Source organism: Gracilinanus agilis, chromosome 6 (genome assembly GCF_016433145.1).
Source record: "Gracilinanus agilis isolate LMUSP501 chromosome 6, AgileGrace, whole genome shotgun sequence".
Taxonomy (NCBI): domain Eukaryota; kingdom Metazoa; phylum Chordata; class Mammalia; order Didelphimorphia; family Didelphidae; genus Gracilinanus; species Gracilinanus agilis.
The window spans coordinates 286,946,753-286,954,227 of NC_058135.1; positions in this window are offsets into that span (position 1 = coordinate 286,946,753).

The window sequence follows — 7,475 nt, forward strand, 5'->3', positions numbered from 1 at the left end:
ATTCCTCAATTGATGGGTATTCCCTCATTTTCCAAGACTTTGTCCCCCTAAAAAACTCTGTTTTAAATATTTTTGCACATATAGGTCCTTCCTCTTTTTTTTTTTTTTATCTCTTTGGGATACAAACCTAGTAATGTTTTTTTTGGGTCAAAGGGTATGTACTTTTTTATAGTGTTTATATATATATTCTTTGGGCATAGATCCAAATTGCTCTCTTGAATGATTGAATCAGTTCACAACTGCCCCCAACATTGCATTTGTATCCCAGCTTTCCCATATGCCCTTCAAGTTTTATCATTTTCCCTTTGTGTCATAATAATCAATCTGATAGGTATGGGGTGGTACCTCAGAGCTGTTTTAATTTGCACTTCTCTAAATAAGAGTGATTTAGAGCATTTTTTTGGCATGACTATAGTTTTAATTACGTTGTTCATATGCTTTGACAATTTATTAATTAGGGAATGACTTGTAATCTCATATATTTGACTCATTTCTTGTGTATTAGAGAAATGAGGCCTTTATTAGAGAGATGCGTAAAAAAATTTGTACCATTATGATCACTGTGTCTTACTTTCCATTCTATATGCCCCTGTTTAATTTCTGACCTCCACCTCCTCCAATTTGCCTCTTTTATATAAGCCCCACACTCCTTCTCTTATCACCTTCCCCTCCTACTTCCCTGTAGAGTAAAATAGCTTTCTATACCCTGTTGATTGTGTATGCTCCAATTCTGATGATAGTAAGGTTCACATGCTCTCCTTTCCTCTTCACCTCCACTGTGAACTGTTCTTTCATGCCTCTCTTATGTGCAATAATTTGCCCCATTTTATTTTTCCCTTCCCCCTCCTCCCAATGCACTCCTCTTTCTCATGCCTTAATTTAATTTAGATTTTTATATCATCTCATCATATATTCATATATTCACCTCTGTGACCACTGTCAATATATACTACTATTAACTGCCCTAATAATGACAAAGTTCTTTGGCACTACAAGAACAGCTCTCTATGTAGGCATGTACCATTTAGCCTTTTTGAGTGTATTTTGATTTCTCCTTCCTGTTTACCTTTTTTATTAGTTTTTTTTTTAAACCCTTGTACTTCGGTGTATTGTCTTATAGATGGAAGCTTGGTAAGGGTGGGCAATGGGGGTCAAGTGACTTGCCCAGGGTCACACAGCTGGGAAGTGGCTGAGGCCGGGTTTTGAACCTAGGACCTCCTGTCTCTAGGCCTGACTCTCACTCCACTGAGCTACCCAGCTGCCCCCCCCCCCCCCCCGTTTACCTTTTTATGATTCTCTTGAATCAAATTTTCCATTCTGTTCTGGTCTTTCCATTAGGAATATTTAAAAGTCCTCTATTTCACTGAATGCTCATTTTTTCCCCTTGATGGATTATGTTCATTTTTGCTGTGAAAGTGATTCTTGGTTGAAGTCCAAGCTTGCTCCTTTGCCCTCTGATATATCATATTCTAGGCCCTCCTGTCCCTTAAGTAGAAGTTGTTAAATCTTGTACTATTCTGACTGGTTCCATGATATTTGATTTGGGGTTTTTTTTTGTCTGTTTGCAGTATTTTCTCCTTGACCTGAGAATTCTAGAATTTGGCTACAATATTCCTAGGAGTTATCATTTTCGGATCTCTCTCAGGAGGTGATTGATAGATTCTTTCAAATTCTTTTTTGCCCTCTGGTTCTAGACCATCAGGGTAGTTTTCCTTGATGATTTCTTTTTTTTTAACATTTTATTTTTTTAGAAAAATTTTCCATGGTTACATGATTCTTGTTTTTACTTTCCCCTTCACCCTCCTTCACCCCACCCCCCCACCATATCCAACGTGCATTTCCACTAGTTTTAATGTGTGTGATCAATCAAGACTTATTTATACATTATTGATAGTTGCATTGGTGTGGTCATTAGGACCAAACATGCCCACATCAACCCATGTGTTCAAGCAGTTGTTTTTCTTTGATGATTTCTTGAAAGATATCTAAGCTCTTTTTTTGATCATGGCTTTCAGGCAGTCTAATAATTCTTAGATTAACTCTCCTGGATTTATTTTCCAGGTCAGTTGTTTTTCCCATGAGATATTTCATATTTTCTTTTATTTTTTCCATTCTTTTGATTTTCTTTGATTGTTTCTTGATGTCTTGTGGAGTTATTAGCTTCCCCTTGCCCAATTCAATTTTTTAAGACATGATTTTCTTGAATTAGCTTTTGCACCTCATTTTTCATTTGGCCAATTCTACTTTATGAAGAGTTTTTCTCCTCAGTTCATTTTTGTATATCTTTTTCCATTTAGCCAATTCTGCTTTTTAAGAAATTCTTCTCTTTGGATTTATGTGCCTCTTTTACCAATTGGCCTATTCTTGTTTTGATAGTATTGATTTCTTCAGTATTCTTTTAATGTCTCCTTTACCAAGCTGTTGACTCTTTTTTCATGATTTTCCTGTATCACTCTTATTTATTTTCCATATTTTTCTTCTACCTCTCTTATTTGATTTTTTAAATGTTTTTTGAGCTCCTCCACTAATTCTTTTTGAGTTTGTGAGCAATTTATATTTTTCTTGGAGGCTTTGGGTACAGCAGTATTTACTTTGTTCTCTTCTTCCGAGTTTATGTTTTGATCTCCCCTGTGACCATACTAAATTTCTATGTTGAGTTTCTTTTTTTGTTTGCTCATTTTCCAATCTTTCTTTTTTCTTTTAATTAAAAAAAAATGGTTAAGCTTAGTTGGGCTCTGTAATGTGTTGGACCTAGCAGGAAGGGCTGGAGGATTCCAAGATGGAATGAAGAAGCAGGAAATGTGTTTCTTGCTCACTGAGAGAGACTCCATGGTGGTTGGGGCAAGCAGCAACTGACAACTAGGAGACACCAGATTTACCAGTGATCCTGTGGAAAGACCGTCACCAACTTGTGGGAGATTTTGGTAGAGACTGCTAAATCCCAACCTAAGTTGCAGGTCAACTTTGGGCTGGGTCAGCTTCCAGAATCTACCCACCTGGAAGAGTGCAGCTGGTGATCTGGGAGGAGCAGAAACATCACTGGAGTGAGGCTGAACACAACTGTTGTGAGGATACTCACTCCTGTCCTGTGGTGAAAGGAGCACTGTTCCAAGCTTCAGGTTCTTTGTGCAGCTGGCTTCAGAGCTACCTCTGGAGATCTATAAGCTTTCCGTTCTTCCAAGGTGGCATGATGTAAGAAGTATGTTTAATACTCTCTGGGTCTGTGCTCTGATCTGTGAGTAACTCCAACCACTCTTTTAGTCCTTATAACTATGATCAGTGTCCCCTGCTCCCTGTGGCTACAGGTGCTAATGTATGCTGGTGCTCCTCCTTACCCTACAAACTACTCCCCAGGACTATTTCCTGCATCTATATATCAGGATTGCTACAAAGTCTTATACTCAAAGCCAATTAAGGGGCCCCCTTAATCTCCTTCTGAGAAGTTCTTCAATTCTTCCTTACTATTTGTGTTTGTATTAGCTGCAGCTTCAGTTGTGCCCAAGGCTTCGCCTGCCTTGATGGTCTGCTTTGTGTTCCACCTCTACCTCAGTGCACTAGATCCTTTGTGCCAGTCTTCTAAATTGTTTTGGGCTGAGAAATTACTTCTTCTTGTCTTTTTGTGGGTTATGCTGCTCTAGAATAATTTTGAGGCATTCTATCATTGCTTTATGGAGCGTAATTTAGAAGAAATCAGATAGGTTCTTGTATCTTCTCTGCTATCTTGGCTCCATCTCATTTGACCTTCCAAACAATGTAAAATAAGTGTTTTTATTATCCTCATTTTATAGATGAGGAAACTGAGGCTGAGAGAGGTTGACCTGCACAGGGTCATATAGCTAGTGAATATCTGAGGTTGGATTTGAACTCTTAACTAGGAAAGCCTAGTACTTTGACAGTATTTATTGCTGATGATAAATCAAGCAAAAGTTAGAATTTTGGGAAATGTATATTTCCCCCAATACTGAAAGACCTTTCTGATGAGATCAGTAATGATATTAATGAATATGATTTTTAAGAATATTATGTAACAAAATGGGTCAACATTTGGAAGATCTGTATAACTCAGCAAAGTAATATTTTCCAATGACCACTGCATAATGTTACAATTTCACATATGGACAAAAAAACTATTCCAAGAATTAGAGAGACCAATGAATTTTAGTGTAAGAATATGAAGAATTCATTGATGACATTTCAAATTCTGCATTGCAAATACCTTTACAAAACTATCCTCTGTTGAGTTCATGTAGCATCAAAGAACGTCCATAATTATCTGAAAATGCCCCTCCCTTTTCCAACTACATATCTCGACAAGACCAGATTTCTTCATGTTCTTCAACCAAAACATATTGTATATTGCAACAGAATGAATGCAGAAACAGATAGGAGAATCCAGTTGTTTCCTCTTAAGTTAGACATGATATTAAAAAAAAAAATTTAAGGCATTACTACTCTTCACACTTATTTTTTTTACTTCAGAAAACTGGTTCTTTTTCTTTAGCATGTTATTATTATTTTAAATGAAATAATATTTTAGAAGAATGTATCCATTTTAATGTCTAATATGGCAAATATCAAGACATATCATCCATATCAACTGAAGCTCTTTGATACTTTTTAAGGTCAAAAAGTTTAAGAAGCACTGACCTAGACTCTATTCTAAAGGTGAATAGCAGTAAGGTATAATAAGTTTCAAAGATGATGTTGGTGTTGGTTTGTTTTCAGTCTTATTCATCCCTTCATGACCCTATTTGAAGTTTTCTTGGCTGAGACACTGGAGGGGTTTGGCATTTCTTTCCCTAGCTTATTTGACAAATGGGGAAGCTGAGGCCAACCAGGGTGAAAAGACTTGCCCAGGATCACATATCTAGTAAGTGTCTGAGGTCAGATTTGAACATAGGAAGATGAATCTTCCTGCCTCCACCACTCTATGCACCACCTAGCTGATCTCTCTCTTTCTCTCTCTCTCTCTCTCTCTCTCTCTCTCTTTCATTTTATTTTCTCAATTACATATAATCATTTTCAACATGCCTTTTCTAAAATTTTAAGATCCAAATGATCTCCATCTCTCCCTTCCCTTCTCCTCCCAAAGACGGTAAATAATTTGATCTGGGTTATACACATGTGAGCATGCAAAACATGTTTCCAAATTGAGTGTTGTTGGAGAGAATACTCATCTGAAACCTTTAAACCCCATAAATAAAACCACAAATAAACAAGTGAAAAATAATTTGTTTTGATCTAAATCTGACTCCAGCAGTTCTTTGGAGGCAGGTCACATTCTTTGTTCTAATTCCCTCAGAATTGTCCTGGATCATTGTAGTGTTGAGAGGAGCTAAGTCTTTCAAAGTTGATCATTGTATAATATTTCAGTTACTGTGTACAATGTTCTACTGGTTCTGCTTATTTCACTTTGCATCAGTTCACACAGGTCTCTCTAGCTCTTTCTGAAATCATTCTGTTCATCGTTGCTTACAGCGCAATAGTATTCCATCATCATCATCCACCACAATTTGTTCAGCCATTCCCCAATCCACAGACAAATCACCAATTTCCATTTCTTTGCCACCACAAAAAGAGCAACAATAAACATTTTTATATAAATAGCTGCCCTTCTAGCTGCCCTTTCAGAGAAGGCTTGGAGTTAAATCATGAAGAACTTTAAGAGAGGAATTTGGGGAATGTTGTCATCAAACCTTTGCTTTAGGAAAAAGCTGTATGGAGAACAGATCCAAGTGAGGAGAGATTGGAGACAAGGAGGCCAACCAGGAGGCTATTGCAATCATAGAAAGGAGACCTGATGAGGATCTGCCCTGAGGGGGCATGTTTTGTAGAGTAGAGAGAAGTTGTTGGTGGCAAAGCTGGCAAGATTTGACAACTATCTGGATGGAGGGGAGGGTTTAAGGGAGAGTGAAGGAATTGAGGATGATGTTAAAGGAAGGATGCTGGAACACTGGAAGGTTGATGTTGCCCTTCACAGAAACAGGCAAGTTTAGTAGGGAATGGATTCAAGATAGGGTGGGGAAAAGATCATTTCTTCTGCTTTGAACATGCTGAAGATCAGCTTTCCTCCAGGTTCAAATGTCCAATAAGCAGTTGGTGATGTGAGATTAGAGGTCAGAAAAAAGACCAGAACTGTATGGGTAAATCTAAGAATTATCTACTTAGAAATAATAATTTTGAGCCCATGAGAGCTGATGAGATGTGTGTGTGAGAGAGAGAGACAGACAGACAGAGAGGAAAAAGAGTAAAGAGGGAGGGGATCAAGAGAGTAGAGAGCCCAGGACAGAACCTTGGGAGACACCCACAGTGATAAGGCATGAACAGGATAAAGACTCAGATAGACACTGAGGAATAGCTTTCATTTCTTTAACATCTTGAAGTCCTTTCAAAGCAAAATGCTTTCCTTACAACAACATAATAGGGCTAAAAGGTAGGGATTACAAGTATGATTTTCTGTTTTGGGGATGAAGGTTCTGAGGACTCTGAGGCTATTGTTCTTCCCCCTACACCACACAAGAATTAGACTGTGATTTCTAATGTTCTATGCCCTATTATTATTGCAAAGGTGGAAAATGACAGTCCCTGTCTTCATGAAACTTACAATCTAAAATTTACCCATGGAATTCTAAAAGAGAAATAGATCCTGTTAAGTGAGGAGAGGGTAGACCAGTTCAGAGGAAACCTCGTAGGAGAGCACCTCGTTTCCCTCAATGAATTGAAATTCCCCAGCTCAGAAGAGCTCTGGCCAGTGGAATGAAAAGAGTTGGCAGTTAGGATCGCCATATACTATCCATGAGCTTTCAAAGATTGTGGCGAACAGAACAGGCACAAAAGGTTGGGAAATGGCCAGAGTTGTCCAGGTTTTCAAAAAAAGGGGAAGAGAATAAAATCTATAGTCTATAGACCAATGAACTTGACATTGATTCCTGGCAAAATGCTCTATCATTAAAGGGAGTGAATATTAGAAAAGGAAGCAGTGATCCTAAACTTCACTGTTGAAGGCACCACTATATATAGGGTGGATCAGGTTAGCTAAGTGGTTCAGTGGATAGAGAGCCAGGCCTGGAGTTGGGAGGTCCTGGGTTTAAACATGACCTCAGGCACTTTTCTAGCTGTATGACCCTGGACAAATCATTTAACTCCCATTTCCTAGCCCTTACTGCTCTTCTGCCTTAGAACAGTATATAACACAGTATTAATTCTGAGACCCTTCGTGGTTGCCATTATTGTTAAGATTAAAAATGATAAAGACTGATATAATAATAGAAATTAGTAGTTTAATTAAAGCCATGGCCATGTTGGTAATATATATATATATATATATATATATATATATAACCACGCCTATCTTTTAAATTTACCGCTGGAGCCCATCCTGTCCCTCTGGTACGCCAGCCAGCCACTCTGCAAAACCCAGAAAGAGGCTTTCTCTAGGCCTTCCTCCGAATTTAAATTGCCCCATACGTGGGGAC